This window comes from Alexandromys fortis, unplaced genomic scaffold, assembly GCF_014885135.2.
Source record: "Alexandromys fortis isolate MF-2015 unplaced genomic scaffold, M_Fortis_MF-2015_v1.1 scaffold_25, whole genome shotgun sequence".
Classification (NCBI taxonomy): domain Eukaryota; kingdom Metazoa; phylum Chordata; class Mammalia; order Rodentia; family Cricetidae; genus Alexandromys; species Alexandromys fortis.
In genome coordinates, this window is record NW_026067904.1 from 1,791,359 (window position 1) to 1,811,753 (window position 20,395).

At 40.2% G+C, this 20,395-nt stretch overlaps 1 protein-coding gene across 9 annotated transcripts in view; it reads right to left on the reverse strand.

The window, feature by feature from the left end:
- The window catches only part of Apc (APC regulator of WNT signaling pathway), a 92,363-nt gene that overhangs the window by 55,345 nt on the left and 16,623 nt on the right, over window positions 1-20,395 (reverse strand). The window contains exon 1 of one of the 9 annotated variants that reach the window (XM_050134952.1): window positions 12,026-12,092. The exons of the other annotated variants lie outside the window; for them this stretch is intronic. The gene's annotated coding sequence lies outside the window, so the exon portion shown is untranslated. Of the gene's footprint in view, window positions 1-12,025; window positions 12,093-20,395 lie in introns of those variants that run through there. 9 annotated transcript variants of the gene reach the window in all.

A 20,395-nucleotide genomic window follows, 5' to 3' on the forward strand; every position in this document is an offset into this window, starting at 1 on the left:
CATTCAACAGCTTTTTTTTTTAAAGGGCTGGCTGGAGGTGATGCTCAATGGTAAGTTCTTGCCTCCAATATACAAGGGGTCAATCTCCAGTACCCACCCAAGCACAACAATGGAGCTTACGTGATCACATAATGTCACCATGCCTTGTGAATTGGAAACTCAAAAACTTGACTTGACCAAGAGCATGCAAACACCTCAACTTATTTCCCTGTAGCTAAGATGCCAGCTCAGATCCCTGCTCACATCTTGAGGTAGGGCAAGAGCAAGCAAAGGGAGGCTATAACCCTGACTTTACCTAAATGCTTACAGAAAACACATGCACTGCAGAAAACAAAGCAAGGAACAGAAAGGCAAAAGTAGTACAACCAGGATTAAATGTGAAGAATTCATTATTACTCACTTAAGTCTGAAACTGCTATTTTTTTTTAAATAATAGAATTGCTTGTCTTGGTTTTAATACTTTTAGATGATAATGGAGTAAACATTAATGGAAGAATACCAAAGAAAATCAGGCAAATCATAAAAGATCACCTAAAATCGTAAGATCATAAAAGACCATTAGTCAAACAATATACAAGAAAACATAATTTACCAAACTGATCCCCATAAAGAAATGGGACATTTTTCAAGGAAGACTTACAATACAGTTGGGCATGGTGGTGTATACCTAAAATCAGCCTTAGCACTAGAGACTAAGGCAGGAGGATGATTACAAATTCAAGGTCAGCAATTCTGCATAGAAAGACTGGGTTGGAGGAGTCACGATGGCAAAGCTGTTACTACTAGTTTGTATTACTGGACATGAATAGACCACACAGAGAAAAGAACTAAGGAGAAGAGGTGTTTTCTATTCCAGCAACCATCCTTGTTGAAAACAATAAATGAAAGAGCTCTTGCCGGCTAGGCCTCAGCTCAATGTGGGGGCATGCTTCGTAGCTGTGAAGCTCCAGGTTTAACCCCAACACCAGACAACCGAACGCTCCAACTTCCTTAATATGTTTCACATCAGCCCTAGAAGAAGCATCCTCCTTATACAGAAACATTAGATTACAGCAGTAGCTGACACAAATTAATAAAGGAAATTAGAAGGCAAACATTGGATGAAGTATTACACAACTGAAATAGTGGGGAAAAATATATGAATATACTACAGGACAAATATTAAAAATTCATATGTTCAAATAGAAGGTGAAACACAAGAAATAAATCCCATTTACAAGAACTGCTAAGTCATGCTTCCATATATAAATTTATGGCTTTATCTTCCTAGAGGTAATCCGTAGGGAAAACATAGGTGGATGCTGTAAACTTACACACATTGCCAACAAGTAGGAAGGCATGACTGTGCATTAAGATCAGCATCATAAACACGCTACTTTCCCTAAAGTAACATAAATTTATAATTCCAATAAAAATTTTGCATATAGTTTATTTTGGTTGTTTTCTGTAGCTACACATTTGGGAAAAAAGGCTAGCAAAAATATAAAATGACAGTGGAGTAGACCCATCACATACTCACACAAGGCCCACGCTGTCCTCAAATCACCACAGCCCAGGCTAGCCCCCCACTGGTAGCAAGCCTCTTGCCCAGCCTCCCAAGGGCTAGGGCTACACCACCCTGGCTTCCAATGGTACAATCCATTTCCAGTTTCCTTAGTTCTGACAGTCAGAAAGAGTGGAGAACTGAATGAGTGTGCATGGGAACGAATCCTTCTCTTTACTGTAGCTAGTCTCTAAGTCCAGAGTTATTTAAGTGTGGTAGTGGTGGGGTGTGTGTGTGTACGTGCTGTTTTGAGACAGGGTCTCACCACATAGCCCTGGCTGGCCTGGAATTTAAGTGATCCAACTGCTTCTATTTCTCCAGTGCTAGGATAATTCATGCATGCCTCCACAAACAGCCTAAATCAAAGTTTTTTTTAGAAGCTGTAATATTGACATATAAATAAATCAATCACTAGAATATAATTTTTAAAACATGAAAGCAAACATACAGAAATTGAGTCTATGATAAAGGTAATATTTCAAATATGGGAAAGAAGGGTTTAGTAATGCTAAACAGAAGGACGGCCGTGAGGAGTGCCCTGCTCCTAAACAGAAGGACGGCTACCAGGAGGGGAAAAAAGGGGGAAAAAAATCACCCCAACCTTACACAAACCCTTTCAAGAACAGAAAAACAGTATATATCCTTCAATCCATCTATAGGAACAATATGACGATCATGGTGTGAAACTCAAAGGCTGTGAACGAAACAACATAGGCTATTGTTATTCAAATAGTGATTCAAAAACCCTAAAGCAAATATCAGAAAACAGAATGCACAGTAAAGAACCAAACAGCTTATTCTAGGAATGTAAATATAGTTTATTAATATCATTCAGTCCATTAAATATTGAGGTTTTAGAAAGACCTGATTACTAAAATAGAAAAAAAAAAACTCTTGACAAAAGTCAGAGTATAGTCTGATAAAAAATCTTTATAAAGTAGAAATAGGAGGGAGGCTGCTAAAAGTTTCTACAATAAACTCCCTGTTTCGTTTCTGAGATACTGGACACTGAACCTAGATGCTCCTGCATGTTAGGCAAGAGCTCTTATTACTGGGTCCCTAGCCACTACATAATTTTAGCTGTTTTGGTTTTAGACAGGATCTCACTCTGTAACCCAGGCTGGCCTAGAACGGAGAGCAGTCCTTAATAGGAATTACAGATGTGAGCTACCATGCCTGGTCCCACAAAACTACTATCAGGCTGGAGGATGGCTCACATTGGCAAAGTGCGTGCACCGCGAACATGAGGAGCTGAGTTGATGCTCAATATCCAAGTTATTTTGTTGTGTTTCAAGGTAGCTTTTGCCTCTAATCCCAGCATGGGGGAGGCCGAGACAGAACAATGCCTGGTGTCACAGGGCCACCCAGTTTAGCCTAATCAGGGCAGTGAGAGAACCTATGACCCCTGAAGTTGACTTCTGGCCAGTACCCACAAGAGCGCTGCGCATGTGCATATGCCTCAGTGAAATTAGAAGCATGCAGCCTCTTTACAATAAAACAAAACAAATCCACAGGTGTCACCACAGTTTTCACCACAGCCTAGGTCTTAGTAAGCATTGTAAATCTTAACGACATTAAGAATACTGACTGGAAAAGGAAGAAACAAACAAAAACAATGAACGTGTCCCCATTCCTGGGTAGACCAGGCTGTTCTGAAACTTTCTCTGTAGAACAGGCGGACTAAACTCACAGAGATCCACCTGCCTCTGCATCTCAAGCGCTGGATTAAAGGAGTGCACCACCACCACCCAACACCTCCCCCAAAACTTAAATGTGAAAATATAAAACTGTCAGATTCCAAATTGGCATGCTAATTTTAAGAAGGGGTTTAAGTCCAAGATGATTAACTCTCTCACTGTCACTTTCTCTAACAAGCAATGCATATCCTAGCCACCCTCTGCTCTCCGCAAGGCCTCATAGTCACTGACAGTCCTTACTCCCTGAACATGGCTATGGATGTTGTCTGGAAAACTGGCTAGCGCTAAGGTGGCCATCACAATTAAATTAAGAGGGTGAGGAGCAAATGTTTTTGTTGGGGAAGGGAGACAGGGTTTCACTATGGTCTAGACCTCTCTATACAGATCAAGCTGACCTGACAATCTCTGAGATCCTCCTGCCTCTGCCTCTCAGGTGCAAGGATTAAAGGCATGGGCCACCATGTCAAGCTACACACGTTTTCTGTAAGAGAAAACAGCAAACATTATAAGCCTTTGTAGGCCCACATGACTGTTGTACCTTCTGGTCTTTGTAGCATAAAAGCACCCTCAGAAACTACAACATGGGACAACATGACTATCTTCAAATACAGCCAGTTTATAGAAACTGCTAGCAGTTTGCAAAACCCTGGCATCTATCTGATCTTCAAACATTCAAGGGCAGCCCACGTAACTTCTAAGGCTACTGAAAAATTCTGAAAATTAGTATTTACTTTTAGCTAGTAAGAGGTAATCTGATATGCTGAAAAGAACAATGAACTACGCGGTCTCATCTCAAGCCCCTTGATTTTTTTAAGTCACTCCATTCCTTACCTTTTTAGCTGCTTCTCAGGTTTTTGAGATTGTAAATTCACACTTTCAAAAACTTAACTATCACTTAGGTACCAGAGGAGACAGAAAATTCCCAGTACTAGTTAGGAATAAAGCACGAATGAGGGGTGTTTACTTCAGGAAATGAATGAATTTGTGGCTGACTACTTCAGAGAAGGGTCAAACCGGAAACTCCTTTTCTATATTCATTCATACACAACTGTGTACCTAATGAGTATAGTGATCTTCTACGAAGAAAATCAATTATATTCATAATGGTTTTACATTTTTTTTTCATCGAACAGAAATGTAAAGTTATAACCCAACAGTATTTTATCAATTTGGGAGACATGTTGTTACGACACTAAATCACACTGTGTCTCAGGACTCTCGCAGATGGGGAGCAGCCTGCTTTGCCTTCCAAGTGCTTAGACTGAAGATTATTTACTTCCTTTTATTAACACATTTCTTATAGTGGTTTCCTTAACAATAGAACTGCTTAGGGCACCAACTGTTCTTGGATTACATGACTAATTTTCATAAACTTTATCAAAAAAATTGAGAGCATATAAAAGTCTCAAAATTCTATACCTTGTTTCCTAGCTATGACATATTGTTTATATCTTCTACACATACCCTTACTTCTATGTGTCTGAGACGTGAAATCCAGATAGTATATGCCATAAGCTGTACATGTGTTAAACCCATTACCCCCTTACCTTACAACTACCCATGAAGAAGTAAGTATTATGCTTCTTGTAGAGTTAAGGAAAATGTGATGTCCAAGTGGCAAGTAATTTCCCCAGAACTCAGACCAAAGGTTTGTCAGGAGTCAAACCCATACTGGTGTCCAATGCTCACATTCTTACTGAGCAAAAGCAAGGCTCTAACCTGATAACAGCTTTCAACTTACCTCCTATTAGGTTCCAGTATACCCTCCCCCAAATATAAGTCTCTTCTCAATATTTTCTGCATATGGCTTGTACCTTTGTGGTACATGTGTTCTAACATCCTCTTTTGAATGCCACATTATTTATCTTCTGCTCTGTTACAGCATAGCTTCTTCTTCTAGGTCCAGTTCAGCTGCTTTACACAAAGCCCTGCTGACATGTCTAATCAACAACACATATCCTGCTGAAGGAGCAGTAACTACGGCACACCTTGGCCTAGTTATGGTCTACTTTACTCTGGCGTGTTTATCAAAACATATATAAAATATTTCTGAAAATTTCCTTCCTTACATCTGACATTTAGGAAAGAAGCTTTATGTGGGATATTTGTCTGGAATGTAAATGTTTTCCCACATTTTCACAGTAAGCTTACTGCATCCATGACTTCATCATCTGTGTGGCCCACATACCTGGCAGAAACAGTACACGGGAGGAAAGGTAGACTTCTGCCCACGGTTTCAGGTCCCTGTCTGCTCCGCCCTCCATGGGGACAAGACTGTGTGGTAGATGCTATTCACATTACAACAGTCCAGGATGCAGACAGAGCTGAGACAGAGAAGATGGATTGGGGTATTGCACGAGTACGTGCATCCATGTGTCTGTTTGACTATAGCTCTGTCTCTCTTCCCAATATGGCCATATTGAATAAATCTTCTGCTTCCCACTTTTAATTTGGCTCTTTCAATTGGCTTTAATTGCTGAGGATGGGTGACCAGACCTGACTTGGGGCACAGGTTATACCCCCAAGTTGATTAACATGAATACCATAATCAAAGTCCAGAAGTTGACAAAGCAAGATATATATTGGGGAGCACACAATTATCTAATATAACTAAATACAGTATTTAGTTATATTAAATAACCAAGGAGACCAGGGAGGGAGAGATATGAACTCCACTGTGGCTTGGAATTAGATTGTATAAGGAGGCTGTCATTGACTGGAGTCCAGAAAAAGTGCTACAAGTCTAAAGGTATAAAGAGTGACTTCATTTCTGAGTTTCTATTATAGACTCTGTCCTAAGTAGCTAATATACAGATAAACATTTAACTGGTAATAAAGCCAGTATTCTAAAAAAAAATTTTAAACCTATTTCAATACTTACCAATTATTCCTTAAATAAAAATTTTAGTCTCACTTCAAAAGTAATACTTATCCACAAAAGAATTATTTTCAAAATGCTTCAGAGAAAAACATAAACTGTTAGTATGCATACCTATGGCAAAAAAAAAAAATATGATACCAGAAAGTTGTCTGTGCCCTAACCTCCCAAACCCATAAATGCATTACTTTTCTTGGCTAAAGAGACTTTGTCGGTACAATCGGTCAAGTCTGAGGAGCAAATTTTCCTGACTTACGTGGGCAGAACCAATGTTATGACATATGTTCACAGAAGAAGAAAGGGCTGACCAAAAAAGGACCTGTGGCAGTGGAAGCCAAGTGTCAGATTCAGAGGGAATTACTGACGCTGCTGACAGTGAATGTGGAGAAAGGGAATGAAGGAAGCACCTAGAAGCTAGGGGGGAAAGGCAAAGAAACAAACACTTCCCTCCAGCCTTAGGAAGGGCAGTGATCCCACCTGAAGTGCTTCCCCACTTCGGGCCAGTGGAAACCATCCCGACTTCTGACCTCCAAGAATGCGTAATAGTAAATTTTGTCTTAAATCCTGAAGTGGGCTGAGGATAGCTCAGGTGGTAGAGTGCTTGCCTGGCATGCACAAAGCCCTGGATTTGGTCCCAGCACCACATAAAACCAAGTATACACCCATAATCCCAGAAGTAGAGGTAGAAGATCAGTAATAGCAACAAGGCCATCCTCAGCTACACATGGAGTTCAAGGCTAACCTGGGCTATACAAGACCCTCTCAAAAACCAACCAACAAAACCCACAGATAACCAACCCACTCCACCCACTAAGTTTGCTACAATAACAGTAATAGAAAGCAATGCCAATATGGTGACCACTTCCCTTAGGGCTAAATTCCAGTGCCATCCTGATCCATGCAAGGACCTTCAAATGTTTATACAAATTCTCTGACCATACTCTCCTAAGAGGTCCAATTCATCTCTTTTGTAGGCTAGACTTAGCACTCTTAGTAAAGGTAGGGCTGTTGTAGGATAATCTTTGTACACTGTGAAGATGTGTCTTTGCCAAGACACCTTCTGATTGGTTTAATAAAGAGCTGAATGGCCAATAGCTGAGCAGGAGAGGATAGGTGGACTTGTGGGGAGAGAGAGGAAGAGAAGGAATCTAGGTACGCAGAGACGCAGAACAAGTTAGACATGCAGTACAGAGAAGGTAACCAAGTCATATAATATAACATAGATGAATAAAAACAGATTAATTTAAGTTATGAGAGCTAGTTGGGAAAAAGCTTAAGCTAAGGTCAAGCTTTCATAATTAATAAGAAGTTTCCAAGTCACTTTTTGCAGCCTGGCAGGCCAAGAAAGTATGACTCCATAAGACAACAGAAATGGTGTACAGGTTCTGAGACCACACCATAAATGGCTTCCTTTTTTGCCTCTTTCCCACAAAATAAGCAACTGAGACTATTGGTCAGTAGCCACTGGGAAACAGAGGATATGTGAACGAGTCATCTTGGAAGTAGCCTCAGTTCTAGTCAAGGCCTGATGACTGTCAAGATAACCAAATCTTGGGGCTGGAGAGATGGCTGAGGTTAAGAGCACTGACTACTCTTCCAAAGGTACTGAGTTCAATTCCCAGCAACCACATGGTGGCTCACAACCATCTGTAATGAGATCTGGTGCCCTCTTCTGGCCAGCAAGCATACACACAGACAGAACACTGTATACATAATAAATAAATAAATCTTAAAAAAAAAAAAAAGATAACCAAATCTTAACTGCAGCTTCCTGAGAAAACAGTTTTCTCGCAAACAAGATACTCCTGAATTCCTATCTCATGGAAATTGAAACAATAAATGCTTATAATTTAAGGCACAATGTTGTTTCAAGCCATTAAGTTTTGTGTGGTCTGTTGTGCAGTAACACATAACTAGGACAACCAGTGAGTAGTCATAGCAAGTATGAATCGTTGCAGTCTGTGGCAAACAGAATCCAGAAAAGGAAACCTACAGCCTCCACTAGAGTAACGATGAACATTATGGGGTGCTAAACAGCGATGTTAGCACCACAAATTCAAAGGACAGGAAGTAAAACAGACAGCATTTTAAGAGTTAAAACCTTTGCCAGCACACAAAGAAAGTGAAAGCAGAGATAAGAGTTCTCAGCACACACATGATAACAGCTTTACTCAGGACAAAATGGAAGCAGACTCCAGAGGCAGATGGATAAACAAAATGTAGTGTGCATGGAATGGAATTACTCAGTCTTCAAGAGGAAAGGAACTAAAACACATGCGGGCTAGCTTAAATGATTCATGAAGACACTATGATAAATGAATGAAGCCAGCTAGTCACCAAAGGGTAAATATATGAATCTTTTTATACGAAATTCCTACAACAGGCAACTTCATAGAGGTAATAAAGTAGTGTTCTGGTTGCTAAGCGTCAAGGGAAAGAGAACTGGGGCTTTTATGGTCTCAAAGTTTCCACAAGGGAAGATGAAAAAGCTCTGGAGATGACCGTGGTTGTGGATGCACAATGTATTTAATGCCATAGAACTGTACACTTAAAAATGCTTATGGTCCAGCGGCAGAGGCAGAGGCTGTGGGGTTCAAGACATGCACTTTGAAAGAAAAATAGAAGGAGAAGGTGAAAACAAAGGACAAAGCTTCTTCCACATAACACACCATCTTACCAAAACAATAGGGGTGTCCTTCCTTGTCTAAAAACAAAACTAAATATATAACTGGCAGCTAGGACTAAATGATACAGAAACCATTTCACTCAACCTTGATGATATTCAACAACAATCTGTGATGTCAGGTCTTAAACAAGGGTACAGTACTTCAAAGAACAATCCATTCCTTCCCTGCAAATCAGAAAATATTTCAGATTATACAAACCTTTAAAAAGGTGCCCAGGACTAGCCAAAGCAATCCAACCCGCGTTCAGATTTCACAGTTTATTGTAAGTCTCATGAAGGTTAGTTCCAGGTTTTATTTGGTTCTGACGTTTGGCATGTGGCTGGTACTCTAACAAATATGTACTGAGGAGATTTCCTCAAGTGTTACTCATCTTTCTAAGCCACATGCTATCACATTTCTGGCACCTGTGCGAACAGCTTTCCCCCTGGCCTCGTCCGTCCAATGGGAGAGTGACACCGCGAAGTGTTTAAACACCAACTGCAGTACTAGTTACAGTGTGTGAAGTCAGTACAAGAGAAAAACAGTAAAACATAAATTCACACTGTAATTCATCCAGACAAAATCATGAATAGCTTTTAGTTCACAAAATACACTTCTGAATATTTAATTTATGAATTTCAAAGTAGGCCACATAATTCTAGCTATAAAAGTTAGCAATAAGCAATTTTAAAGACCCCTTTACAAAGCTCAGTGAAATATAGACTATTATAACTAAAGGGAGATCTTTTCTTAATTTAGTCTTATTTCTCAACTTGGAAAAATACTGTAATCTAATATTGTAGAAATGTTTATAAGACTAATAAAAATATATACTAATTAATGGGACTGCCAAGATTGTTCAGTGGGTAAAGGTACTTGGCATCAAGCCCAATAGACTGAGTTTGATCCTTGGAACTCCCATGAAGGGAGGAGAGAACCAAGTCCAATAAGCTGTCATGTGACCTCTACATAAGCTTCTTGGCAACATGTATGCAAACACACACACACACACACACAGTAAATATATACATGTAATTTTAAGTTATCAAATCTTTTATAATGCATTCTTATAGTTAAAAACTGGCCAGTAAGTGGTAGTGAATGTCTTTAGGTCTTTAGTCCCAACACTTGAGAGGCAGAAGCAGGTGGTTGCTGTGAGTTTGAGGCCAGCCTGGTCTACAGAGCTAGTTCCAGGACAGCCAAGGCTACACAGAGAAATCTTTTCTCGAAAAACAAAACAAAACAGAAGTTAAAAAAAGACAAGCTCTTATCCTCACACAGTAGATGACCCGATGACCTTGGATAAAGTCACATACTAGGATAGGAGAACTGTAAAACATATAAAATGAGAATAATGCTACACTCACTAGATGATTAAATGAGAATACATCTGTAAGAATTATAATTCCATAAACTCAAGAAGTAGACTGAGATTCAAGGGATTGGATAATGTTAGCTATTAAATTTCATTGCCAGTTCAACATGACACCTTTAATCCCAGGTATGGTTTCCATCAGATTTAAAAGCTATCCCAAGTACTTTTAATCCTGACATCCACAATCACATAAAATTAAAATAGTAAAAATATTAAGGAATAAAGTTAGGCCTGGCATACTGGCATAGTCTTATAACCCCAGCACTTGGAAGGCTGAGGCAGGAGGAGCCTAAGTTTGAAGTCACTCAGGTACAAAGTAAGTTGGAAGCCAGCCTGGACTACACAATGAGACTTTGTTTTAAAATAAACACAACAAACAGCAAAACAAAACAATAAAACTGTTAATTTTCATTTGTCAATGAAAATCTTGCATAGTATTATTTACTCAGGTATAATTATTATTTTGAAAAATACTGAGACAAAATTGGAAATTCTATTAAGACAACTACATAAACAACTTAAAAGGAACTATCTGGGAGGAGCATTGATCCTGGAGGGCTTCACAAAGCCATTGCTGGTATAGCTCCGAGCCTGAGGTGCGGGGGGTTGCCATAGACATGCACAGGAATAAGGCCAAGACTCAACTGAGACAGACGCTTTCAGACATCTAATGTCATTAAAACACTTTCGACTGAGACTGTATCTTGCGGATACTCACTAAATAGAGATATAGCTAAAATATTTATCTGTAGATTTTATTAAACTACATTAAAAAGTGACAGAAGAGAAATAAAAATTTACGTAATAAATATAAGTCTTAAATATCAGGCCTATAAAAATGTATGGTCTGAAATTTTTCACAAAGTAATTTACATTCTAAAGTAATTTGCCCTCGAATGATCTAATTAATGGCATAAGAGCTAGACTAACAAAGGGGAAGACCGAGTTCCATACATAATGTATTAAGACTTCCTATAGGATTTATGTTAAATCAAAGCATTTGACATCTCTTGTGATATAAAATCAAAGTGTTTGATACCCTCCTCTGTCAAAACATTCATAATCTGATATTCCTCCCGCTTTAAAAAAGCAAACTACGCATTTTCTCCTATCTGGGTGTAGTTGTGCGCTGGCCTCCTGTAGACGGACTGAGCCTTCCATCTGCTTACTCTCTGCAGTTGTCTACAGCAGAGCCCTGCTGCATCACCACCGAAAGCCACTACCACTGCATCCTGCCGCTAACAAAGACAAGGCTACCTCTGCATCCTATTCTCAACGAGTTCACCTACATGCTGTAGGAAAGCGGCACGTTACTACTACTGAACGTTATTTCGCCAGTCAAGGGAAAGATCACTTGGGCTCCGCTTTTTTTCCTCCCGTCCTCGGTAGCCCTTTCCATCAGCTGCAGCTTTGTATGCCCACTCTTGGCGACCACTGCCTGTGTCCTTGTGGCCAAGGAGGAAAAGCAGTCTTTCAAAGGGCTAGGGCTTTCTCTCTTCGCCATGAATATGCTCCATTCTTTGTTGTCCTCTACTCGTTTCCTTAGATACTGTTATTCCACTCCACTGTCAACAGGCATTATAAAAAACAAAACGGCTTTCTCCCGGCTCCCCTTACCACTTCTACCCCTCCCCCTTTCTTCCTCTTCTGTCAAAATCCCAGGATCAGAAGCACAGGAAATCCATCTCCTGTGCTGCAGTGGGGGGTGGGGGGAGACGAGTGGGACGACGCCCCTACCTCCTAGGTTTGGCATGTGGCAATAGTCCCTGTGCCAAGGAAAGGTCATCGGTTTAAGGCAGTCCATGAGAAAACCACCTCCTCCCTCTCCCCTGCAGCAAGCCGGGCTATCGCAGCTCCAGCACCTACCCCATTTTCGAGCCCGGCAGCACCTCCATTCTGTCTCCAGTGACACCCCGGCAGGCTGCGCCAATACAGCCACATGTCGGTCACGTGTGTCTGCGCCCAGCCAATCCGCTGGCTCCTGACTGGAATGGGGAGCGCCCTGGTCAGCATCCAGCGGATTACACAGCTGCTTCACGCTTCTGACCTGCTTCACAGCAGGGCAGAGACCCACCCCACTGCACCGCACTGTCCAGCCGGACACCCCTACCTCGGCAACCCGGGTTAGCTGACACTCAAAACCACAGGTCCACAGGGTGGAAAGCCCCGCATGGGATGCGGGATACTGACGGTGGGAGGGGCAGTAAATTAGATTTCATTCTCATGATTGACATGCAGCAGAGAAACAGAATTCTAGTCAGTGATTTACAATGAATAATCTGACATTATAAATGATTAACTTGTTCAGTAGATTAACTCTAATTACGACTGTATTTAGGACAGTTACCAGAAAAGCCATGATGACAAAACACAGTGACTTGTGTCTGACCTCAGAGTTCCAGCCTGGGCTAAATGTTTTTGCTCCTCTCTCACCCTCTAACTAGTCATCTGACCTCTCAGTGATTAAATTCCTTCTTTTATTAAACAAGAACAAGCATAAAATAGGAGCTAGTATATGCGGGGTGTATTTAAAGCACTCCCCGGCATACAGGGCAAGCTGTTAACTACCACCGATTCTACTGAATACTCCACATTTACTGATGTGTGCGTTAGAAGGGCAAGATTCACATTAAGTTCTAGCTTAAAAGTCTGGTTTAAGCTTTGTCTTAAACAAGAAAATTTTTCAAACAAATATTTCTAAGACAGGGTCTCATGCGTGCCAAGCTAGCACAGCACTTAAGAGAGCCAAGGATGACCTTGAACTTCTGCCTCCACACAGGCTCGGACTAAAGGGGTGTGTGTGTGTGTGTGTGTGTGTGTGTGTGTGTGTGTGTGTGTGTGCCACCACCCACGGTTTATGCAGAGTTAGATCCTAAACTCAGGGCTTCTTATAGGCTAGTCAAGCACTCTACCTATGAAGCTACATCCCTTCCCTAGCCCTATCTACTGAAGTTTTAAAAATAAACTAAAATTTAGAGTTCTAAATGAAGTATATTTACTATAATTTCTTGCATTTTTTTCAAATAAAATGACAAGAAGCTACTAAGTATCATTTTTAGGCAATTCCCGTTTATAAAACATTACACACAGAAGAAAATTAGGGACTAGTGGGAGTGTGGTGGTAAGAACCACACTGCTGTGGCACCCCATGCTCACGAGGCCTGTAACTCCAGCTCCAGGCCTATCAACTGGTAATGCACTCATGTCACAGAACCACACACAAATACACAATAAAAATTAAATCTTAAAAAAAGATAACACACAACAAAATAGGGATATTCTTTTGAAGGTCAGAATATGGGAGGGATTTCTAATTTTCTTTTGGGCTTTGGGTCTTTTTCCTCTATTAGTCTCTATAAATACCTAATATGCTGTATATATTTGCTGTATGTAAGTCAGGACTTCCACACTGACCATAATATAACTGTAATTAGAATTATATACTAAAATCTTAAACATATTTAGAAAGAAAGCCTCATACTGAACAAAGGAAACGTGAATCAACCTGACTCTATTCTAAACATCTTTCATGAAAGACATGGCTTTACAAAGACGTTTTTAAGCTCTTACTGGAAGGGCATCACTCAGTCTGCAGGACTCATTACACAGTCATCGTCTATGACAAACTCACAATTTCTCATTCAGGATCGGCCTTCCAGAAAGAAAAATTATCTTGCAAAATAAAGAATGCATTTTAAAAGCTCCTCAAAATAACTTAATAGTCTACAAAACAATTATGCCTGTTACTTTTGACTCGGGCTATGAGTTACTTAAGCTATTACTTTAAGAAATGAATTGGTAGTCAAAACTTGTTTAAATTTTAACTACATGTACTAATACTGAAATTAGTCAGTGATTCAGTGGCACGGGGTGCTAAAGAATGACCCCAAGGCCTCCTTACACACAGACCATCAAATGATTAAGTTTCAAAGAAAGCTATGATCATTACATGTTCATAAACCTAGACTGTGGTTCAAGTATAAGAAGTCCAAAGACTTTTTATAGTCACCATGCTGCCGACTGGATTATTCAATAAAACTCAATTATGATGATGATGATGAAGAAGAAGAAGAAGAAGAAGAAGAAGAAGAAGAAGAAGAAGAAGAAGAAGAAGAAGAAGAAGAAGCCGCCGCCATTAAGCCAGCTTCTTCAAGACTGAATTTTATCTTAAAAAAAAAAAAAAAAAAAGAACTAAAGACAGCATTTCGGGGCTAGGGAGATGGCTCAGGGTTAGGATCACTTGCTGCTTTATCAGGAGAGCTGGACCCTTGATGGGTAGTTCAGACACTTGAAACAACTTTCCAAAAACTCTGACATCTTCTTCTGGGCCCCACAGAGATCCTTATGTACACAAGTGCACATACTCTCACACAAGCGCATGGAGTAATAAAAACTAATAAAGGTAACTTTTATTCAAAATAAAACACTGAAATTTTATAGAGACTCTTTCAAGATCTTTTTTTTTCAGAAATATTTTTAATATAAATTTTTACCAGTTTGTTTTTAGTAAATGGCTTAATTTGCAAGTGTTATTAAACAGGAATGCAAATTTTATCTTTGAAAAATTTGAACCTTAAAAAGAATTATGACCAAGCTGGGCGGTGGTGGCACACGCCTTTAATCCTAGCACTCGGGAGGCAGAGGCAGACAAATCTCTGAGTTTAAGGCCAGCCTGATCTCCAGAATATTAGTTCCAGGATGGCCAGAGCTACACAAAGAACCACGTCTTAAAAAAATAAAAAAAGACCAAATAAGATTAATAGGATTATTAATGTCTTCAACTGTATGTTCTATATTTTATATATTCATTAAACCTGATTTAAGACTCACAGTTTAAAAAAAAAAGACTCACAGTTTAGAGGCTAGAGAGATAGCTCAGTTGTTAAAGAATGCTTTCCCAGAAGATCCAAGTTCAGTTCCCACTCACAATGCCTACAACTCCAGCTCTGGGTGATCTCATGCCCTCTTCTGGCCTCAAAGGGCACTCATTCATACAAAGTGTGCACACACACGAGCACACACACACACACACAAATACGTCTTTTAAAAAACTGAACATTTAAAGAACTGACAAGAATATTAATAAAAGCATTTGAGTTTGGTGAAGTGAGTTAAATCAGTGCTCCTTTTGACAGCTGTAGTTGATTCTTACTTTTATTGGTAACTTCAGTTGTCTCTTTACTGGGGAAGTCAAATAAAACAAATTTCTACCTATAAAGAGATGCAATTCTAGGGTATATAACACCCTTTCCTGGCCTCTGACAGGTACCAATCATGCACACGGTACACAAACATGCATGCAGGTAAAAAAAAAAAAAAAACTTTGAAAAAATAAAAAGAGGAAGGGTACAATTGAGGCATGTTCAATGGTAGTGCTTATGTCTAGGTTCAATCCTTGTTTCACCAAAACCAAAATGAGACAAATAAATAAATATAAAGAAAAATATTTATACTGTAAAAATATTCAGGATTATTTATATTACTAAAATGTTAACCTCATATTTCTAACAACAGGCTAGTTAACTGAACTTCTGGTTCAATTAGATGATTAGATGATTAGAATATTGTAGAAGATAATATAATTACATAATTCATGTGGTATTATAAAAATACCGAACATATATAATGTTTTATATAATTATTATATATAATATCAACTAACTTTGGGGGGCAGGGGCTGGGGAACAAACCAAGACCTTGTTTATGCATACAGTATATCAACCCAGCCACTGCATTTTCTCTTAACAGTTTTTAAAAAGACCAATTTTAAGCTGGATGTACACCTTTGATCCCAGCACTCAGGAGGCAGAGGCAGGTGGATCTCTGTGAGTTCAAGGCCAGCTTGGTCTACAGAGAGTTCCAGGATAGCCAAAATTACACAAAGAAATCCTGTCTCAAAAAACAAAAACAAAATACTTTTGATTATGTGTATGTCTGTGTATGGATATGTATGTATGTGTACAAAAAGGGCTGGGGGTACAGCCAGTGGAAGATCATTTGCATACCAAGAAAAAGACCCTTGGTTCAGTCCCCAGAACTCTGCTTCCAAAATCTTACTATGACGGTTCCTTCATAGCATCCACTGTTAAAGACCCCTCCATGTTAACCGAGTCACTGCCCTCTGCTCCGCCTTCCCACCACACCACAGTGCTGTCCTCACGCAGAGCACCGGAAACAGAAAATGTTCTACCTACATACTTACTAAGGTGTGTGTCTTCTCATTTCCCAAACCAGAACATAAACTCCATGAGGACCCTGCTGTTCTCTCAGACCTGGAATACCTGGTGTTTCATGTATTCCGTTCAATGTATGAATATGTTGTTATGACATAACAACATAACGATGAACACAACAACAATCCATTTACTTGAACTGAGGCATGTACAATGTAAGCTTTAATACAAAGGTTAAGGCCAATTTTATATGGCTAAAAGAGGCCAGGTTAGGTCATGTCTAGCTTATCAGGAAAAGACTTCAGAGCGCACAGAGTGACAGAACTAGTCCTGAAGGATGCTGGGGCAAAGCGTCTGATCTTACCTGTTAGCTCAAAATTTTAAACTTTATTCTACAGACAATGGAATAAGTATCTCAAATAAGGAGGAATATATGGCAAGAGCAAAGTCTTCAAAAAGCAACGGGACTAGTGTCTCTTCCTACTCAAAAGGGAAACTAATGAGAAATTACAGCCATAAAATTACAGCCAGGTGTAATGGTCAAAAGTATTTTCAACTGGAAGAACATGTTTATAGGAATGCTCTATGGACTGCCATAGGAATTTTATTTATCAACTTTTAAATTTGTTGTTGAAATAGGAGCGGCGGGGCTGCGTCCCCCGCACCCGGCCGCCCGCATGGCTAGCTTATGCCCGAAATAATTACATGGAAACTGTATTCCTTCAAACACTGCCTGGCCCGGCTAGTTCCAGCTTCTTATTGGCTAGCTCTTACATATTGTTCTAACCCATTTCTAATATTCTGTGTAGCCCACGAGCTGGCTTACCAGGGAGGATCTTAACCTGCGACTGTCTGGAGCGGGAGAATCATGGCGACTCCTCCACTAAGCTTCTTTCTCCCAGAATTCTCTTCTGTTTTCTCCACCCACCTAAGGGTGGGCCTTATCAAGGGGCCTAGGCAGTTTCTTTATTAATAAGAAATCACTCCCACATCAATTTGTGTGTAAGCAAGTAAATTCTTTATTTTTTGTTTTTGTTTGTTTTTCAAAACATCCTGGAAAAGGCAACTAAAAATTCCACGTAGATCCGGGGAGAAGGCTCCACAGGTAGAGCACCTAACTGCACAAGACCCAGACCCTGGGTTTGGATATCCACACTAAAAAGCTGAGTTCAGGCCGAAAATCCCAGTGTTGCAAAGTATACGGGAGGAGCCCAGGGGCTTCCTTGACTGATCAATCTAGCTGACTTGGCAAGTCCCGGGTTCAGTGAGACCCTGTGTCATAAAATAAAAAAGGTGGGAGGGGGGTTGAGGGAGGAAGGAAAGACAGAAGATGCTTGACCTCTGGCCTCCATATGCACCGGCCCACAACACCCCCACCACATACAAACTAAACCAAAGTTATATCTCACTCTAGTCAGAATGCCAAGGAATCAACGATACATGCTAGTGAAGATGTGGGAATGCAATGGAACACACTGCCGATGAGACTGAACAGTCACGACAGAAACCAGCATGGAGGTTTCTCAAAAATAATTAAAACTAGTATCATCAAAGGACTTAGCTATACCACTCTTGGGTACACACCCAAAGCAACCTGAGTCAGCATACCACCAAGATACTTGAACATTGATGTTTACTGTTATAATATTCACAACAGATATGGAATCAGTCTAACTGTCCACCTATAGATAAATGTCGTAAACATACAATGGAGTTTTATTTGGCCATAGGGAAAAAAAATTGTTTCATTTGTGGAGAAATGGGTAGAAGAACTCAAGATCATCACATAAAGAGAAGTCAGACTGACAAATACTTTGTTTTCTCTCATGTTAGTAAAGTACAGAGAGCTTGTGTTTGTGTGTGTAGGGGAGAGAGGAGAGAGAAAAGGAAAGAGAGAGTGTGAGGCAGAAAGAGAGAGAGAGAATGTGTGTGTGTGTGAGAGAGAGGGGGGGGGATATGACATAAAAAGGCAAATTATAGCATGACTTTAATTCCAGCACTCAAGAGGCAGAGGCAGACAGTTTGAGGCCAACCTGGTCTGCAGAGCAAGTTCTAGGACAGCCAGGGTTACTACACAAAGAAACCTTGTCTTGATACCTCTCCCCCAACAAAAAAGGCAGATTATTTGAGACGGAAGAGTAGTAAGGGAAGGCAAATGTTTCCTCTCATGTAAAATCTATCTATCTATCTATCTATCTATCTATCTATCTATCTATCTATCTATCTCCCTCCCTCCCTCCCTCCCTCCCTCCCTCCCTCCCTCCCTCCGTCCATCTTCTGTCTATCTGACATGAATACAAAGGAAGGGGCTATTTGAGAGTGAAGAGCACACAGAGATGTGTTTTTGAGAGACTATTCATCGTAGTAAAGCAGGATTAAAATTTCTCATTAATATTTCTTGTCATTATAGGCCAAATGATCCAAGCTTGCTAAATGGAAAACAAATTCTAAACCTCCCCTAATGTAACAGGCCAGTGTCACTTAGAGTAGGAGACGCTGGGTTTCCGGACTACTAAAGGTAGTACTTAACGTGAGGATTTCATTTCATTCCAGGGCAAGAATGGTTACTAGCAAATGGGTTCATATGAGTGTTTAATATTACATTCCAGAGAGACGAGGATGAATGAATCCAATGCACCTAGTATATGCGAACCCTCTTTCACATCAGGTACTGTGGCCTTTCTTGGTGCTGGGGACTGGCTGCTTCTAAATGCTAGACATGTTTTCTACCATTAAAGTACACTCCCCATCCAGACTAATGTTTTTAAAACAGAAACATTCATTTTCTACGTCTTTTAAAATGTATTTTGTAAAGGTATCCAAAGTCAGGTAGAATTTATTGAAACACTACATAGGTTCTTTTATAGAAGCCAAAAGCAAGATTCAAGAATTGTACTAAATTTCATTTCACATTCAAATACCTTTCCCAACTAATAACAACTATCAAAAAGTCTCTTGATCTTAAACTATCCTATACCTCTGATAGTATGAAAAGTGCCTTTTCTTAACATTTCCCCAAAGTTCTGCTATTAAAACAAAACAAAATTGTTCAATAAAACAGGTGGGGCAGAAAAGGGCACCTTTCCAAGTGCTCTCCATGGCTGAGAATACAAAGTTCTTTTTACAGAGAGAGAGAGAGAGACAGAGAGAGAGATCCGCTGAAGTGATAACCAACCTAGCTGAACTTGAGACTACATAAAATCTCATCAGCCTACATGTGGGAGGCCTGGCATTTTCCCTCTACCTTCTAAAATAGGGGAAACCAAACAAACAAACAAGTAACTCTATTCTGGCCCTGAGAACAATAAGTCATTTGTAAACTCTGAAAGCACAAAGGAAGTAGTTCTTTAGCCTGGGCAACAGAAGGAAGTGGCAGTGGCACTCACACTGCTCAGGAACAGCACTGGCTACTTCGCTTTACATTTATAACTACAGACATGAAAGGAGAGTCAACACTGGCCTAGAAGGACGACTCTATTTCCTACTCTGAGCTTTGCATGTCTCCTCAAACCTGTAACAAATCTATTTTTACTCCTTATGATAGGCTCAGTTAACGACCAACTTCACTGAGAATATAAAAGCAATTAGCTTTCCAGGCACAACAGGGCACATATGCACTCATAACAACTGTAACAGCATGCACAGACCTGCACACGCTCTAGCCAAACAAAATCCCAACAGAGAGCACGTGCACACTGTGTGTGTGTGTGTGTGTGTGAGAGAGAGAGAGAGAGAGAGAGAGAGAGAGAGAGAGAGAGAGAGAGAGATCCCACCACTAGCAGCTGAGGAGCTAGTAACATCTGATGGCTACTGGGAGAGAGAGAGAGTCAGTTATTTGTTTTTTAATAATGTGACCCATTGGGCTGATCACACACCAGAGCATGCCCCAATCCTAATACCAGCAGGGTAGCACAAGCTGGCCTTGATGGAGAAATGTGACATTATTAATAAAAACCAAGAGACAAATACTGGGGTTCAGACTGAAGGTCAGAAAAGCAAAACAGCAGCTGAGTCATGGTGGTACACACCTTTAATCCCAGCACTCAGGAAGGCAGAGGCAGGC